Source organism: Leuciscus leuciscus (assembly GCF_965113295.1).
Source record: "Leuciscus leuciscus genome assembly, contig: HAP1_SCAFFOLD_349, whole genome shotgun sequence".
Taxonomy (NCBI): Eukaryota; Metazoa; Chordata; class Actinopteri; order Cypriniformes; family Leuciscidae; genus Leuciscus; species Leuciscus leuciscus.
The window spans coordinates 22,978-27,043 of NW_028118389.1; the positions used below are offsets into that span (position 1 = coordinate 22,978).

General features: G+C 35.7%; 1 long non-coding RNA gene across 2 annotated transcripts; it reads right to left on the reverse strand.

Annotated features, from left to right (window-relative positions):
- Positions 1 to 1,934: 1,934 nt before the first annotated feature.
- Positions 1,935 to 3,452, reverse strand: LOC309491552. Of its 2 annotated transcripts, none has more exons than XR_014203176.1 (3): positions 3,420 to 3,452; positions 2,902 to 2,964; positions 1,935 to 2,397 (listed from the first exon to the last, which is right to left on the reverse strand). It is a non-coding gene; the product is annotated as an uncharacterized lncRNA (long non-coding RNA). The 2 variants fall into 2 exon arrangements; XR_014203177.1 differs by lacking the exon at positions 3,420 to 3,452 and adding an exon at positions 3,248 to 3,390.
- Between the last annotated feature and the right edge of the window lie 614 nt (positions 3,453 to 4,066).

A 4,066-nucleotide genomic window follows, 5' to 3' on the forward strand; every position in this document is an offset into this window, starting at 1 on the left:
GAGAAACGAATATTTCTCCCCCTCCGTTTTCAAAAATAACATCGTGCACGCAATATCGTTTTCAAAAAAAGTTGTCGTTTACATCAACCCGCATAAATACAAAGGGGCGGCAGTGTAAGGAGAAGGATAAAGCCATGCAAGCCAATCAGAATCCTCAAAATCGACAACGACGAATAGCACGAGCGACTTCCTGTTCCTTTCAAAACAATAGACATGGCGCGAGGTTCGTTCGTGTGGACAGACAGCGCGGCAAATGCAAACAGGCCAAAAGCGTTTTCACAAAAGTAAAAATGAGTACCACTTTAACAGCATCCATGATCAAATAGTAGCCAAACAAACTCATAGACAGTATGGAACAAACTCTGAACATAGGGCGCTCACATGACGTAAGCATTTTCTGGCGCATAATGTGACGTTTGAGAACCTAAAACCCCGTTTCTCCCAGTTGACACGGCAACACATAACCGGCGTTTTCAGAAATCTCCACTTTGGCCGGAGTTTTTAGAAATAATCGTTCTCTGGGATAAAAACTGCGTTTTCGTGTAAATGACAGGCCAAAACGCAGGGAAATATCTGCGTTTTCCCATCGTGTAAACGGGGCCTCAGGCTCTTGGGAGAAGAAACCTCTCCCAGTCCCAGTCCCAGTCCCAGTCCCAGTCTCTCTCTCTCCCCCCCGGCTCTGCTTAAATACTGGATCCTCTTGCCATTGATGAGGAACAGCTGGTAGGTCCCATCACCTAGATTAGGACAGGGAGGAGCACAAGAAATTGGACAAAAAAAAACAAAAAAAAAACCTTTTAATATATGTCCAAATAGAAACTGTTATTTAAAATGGTAATAATATATCACAATACTGTAGTTTATAGCCTACACTGTAAAAATAAAAGGTGCCTGGAGGAACCTTTTGGGGTTCTTCACTTTGCCACACCGGCGGAACCGTCTGTAGATCCTCTAGGCACCCTTTAAAAAGGGGCGGTTCTCTGAGGAACCACACAGGTTTCCTGAGGAACTCTTATATAAGGCACTGTGTGGAACCACTGTGGGTGCCTCCAGGAACCAAATTTCAATTTTATTTTATTTGTATTAAATTAATTTCATGTTGTTACTATGGTTACCACCATTAACTTCTATTATAATAAACAAACTGAACCAAATACAAAATAAGAATTGTTTATTACATATTTTAGATCCATTTTAATACACTTCCATGCACTTGAAAAAAAAAAGCTAGTAATAGATGAATATCAATGAATACACACACACAAAAAAAAATAGTATAATACATAAGTAACATGAATAATCAACCATGTGTATACAATAAGCTACACAAGAAAAGACATCTCAACAAAATGCATGGAAAACACATGTTCCAAGTAATAAATCAATGTAAAAAATAACAATTTTGACTAATTAAAAATGTCCATCTTCACTTAATTTTAAAACATGTGTTTCAGTCCGCTTGTTAAGTCTGACGTCACTGTTTCCAAGTCCAAAAGCTCTATCAGATGCCAAAAACAAACAGTGCTAATATACACTCATTGTGCTGTAATATTCCTGAAAATTATGATCCTAACCTTTATCTCTATTCCGAATCTCAGATGGTTAGTTATTCAGCTATTTTGAATCATAAAATGTTTAAGTCTGGGATGCCGTGAGACTGGAGACTGTAATGTACACTATGGCTTTTGAAAAGCTTAAATGTGTGACTTGAATCAACAGTTCCCATAAATGGTTGTTGAGTATTCTCAATATCTAGAAACAAGATAGAGAAAGTAGAAGTAGAGGCTTCGACCCGGAAACCGTATTCCTTATGTCACAACAAGCAGAAAACATTTTCCATTTTTCCAGAGTTAAGGTGCAGTAAAATGATCTGTTGTTCTGTGAATGTTCACTGGTGAATTCACTCATTTCAATAAGAATCCACAGCAATTTTGTGTGGTGCTTCATACATTACATCACTACACTGCTGACAACGGTCAATGGACATTTTTGCCTGCGTAATTTCACGAAATTCACAAATGTGATGCACCTTTACTCGCTGCAACATAAAATGCAATCAATTATAAAATCTTCACAAGGGACACGTGAGGTACTTAACGAGTTAGAAAAGTGAAAAGGTGCATCAGCTTCATTTTCTGTTTGTTTTTCCTCTTTTCTGGTGGATGGTCCAGGCACTTCAGTGATTTTCAGGTCTACAGGAGGATTTTTATTCTTGATCAAACTTGTATTTCAGCTTACCGAGATCCCTGCAAAGTACAAAATTTACTGTTAGTAAGGTTATTAAAGTTATTAAATAATTTCCTCAGCCTTGTGACGTTCCAAACCTGTTTGACTTTCTGTCTGTGGAACCCGAAAGCAGATCTCAGGCATAATGCAACCCGTCACCATTCAATATCACTGCATGAAACACAAGCAGAAAAAAATTGTGTAATTCATTCATGAAACTATTCTTATGTACACTTGTCTAGTTCAATTCAATGCAACAATTTATGTAAAAATGGTTAAGCTCCAAAAATGTCCCAGAAAAGATCCTAAAAATAATCAATGAGTTCACAACTCATGTGTTATGGGTTGTGTTGTAAGTCTTATGAAGCCATATAATAGCTTTTTCCTTTTTTTTTCTTTTCGAAAAAGACTAAACTTGAAGTTATAATTCAGGGTTCAAATGTCTTATATTCAAATGCATATGATTAAGGTATAGCCTATAAAAAATGCATAGCATTATTGGCTCCAAACCTGTGATATTATTTTTCTGAGTAACATGAATGAGATTTGAGAGCATGAGGGAAGATTTTCAGAGAATAACTGATTAAAAAACACAAGTACACAGTCAAACAATACAATTTCACACAGAGAAAGTTCATAGTAATAAAGTACTTGCATGTGGTGCAGGTAACTTACTGTAATTCAATGTTGCCTCTGAAATGTTCAGATTATTTTAGAAATGTAACGTTACTGGTTGTTCTGGGGAAACAAAAGAACAAAGCTGATTATTCACAACATAATATTTATTGACCAGTAAATGGCTTTCTGTAGTAAGTAAAGTTAGGCTAAACAAAAACAGACCAAACTATATTAACCGGCTTTTGTTATTCATAACAAACGTCAATGACGACAGCAGGAATCAGCTAAATTAGTTAGGCTATATCAGCAATTTGAAGACACAGTTGTACAGAATATGTTGAATTAAATGACTAAATCAATCTAAGACAATAAGTCAATAATTTCCATTTGTTCATTAACTTACGTTAGATCAACGTAGCATCGCGGCTAAAACCTTCATCCCAGATACTGTGCAATAAACGAGTGGTAAACACTGTAAAAAAGTAGTAATGTATAATACATTTAGTTTATATGTGTGTGTTTGAATATATAGTGAGTAGACTCTGTATTTTTATTTATTTGGCGAGTTTACAAACCTTGTAACGGAGAGCCGAACAAACAGCGGAAGCTCTGATGAGAGTAGCCGTTACTTCAAATCCGATGACGTCGATCAGCTGAGCTTTGTTGCGCGCGAGCAGCGTGAGGAACTGAAGCGACGACAGCAGAGGAATAGCTGCAGTTTCGTGACAGAATAAAACTTTTCTCCTCCTGGTTCTTCTTCTTCAAATAATAATTTATGAAGAAGTAGGTAAAATTATTAATTTATTACTATTATTTATTCAATAATAATTAATTAATTATTATTATTAATATTATTATAATTTAGTGTTATTGTTTAAGGCTTAAATTAATCAATAAAATAGGCCTATAGATACTAAATAAATGTAAGCTACCCAGGTGAAAAAGACGTAGGCTACTGTTAAATGTATTAAAAATGTATTAAAGTATATTTGTATTGTAGGCCTACTAAAAACACACTCAAGTACATTTTTAATAGTACGTCTTTTTTCACCTGGGTATGTAGGCTATACTGAATCAAACTTAAGTAGCCTATAATAATAATAATAGGATAATAATAATCTTATTCTGGCCTCACTGAACCATTGGGTTCCTCCAGAAGCTGGCTTTAACATAAGAGATCTTCCAGGAACCACTTAAATGTTAAAAGATCTTCCAATAACCC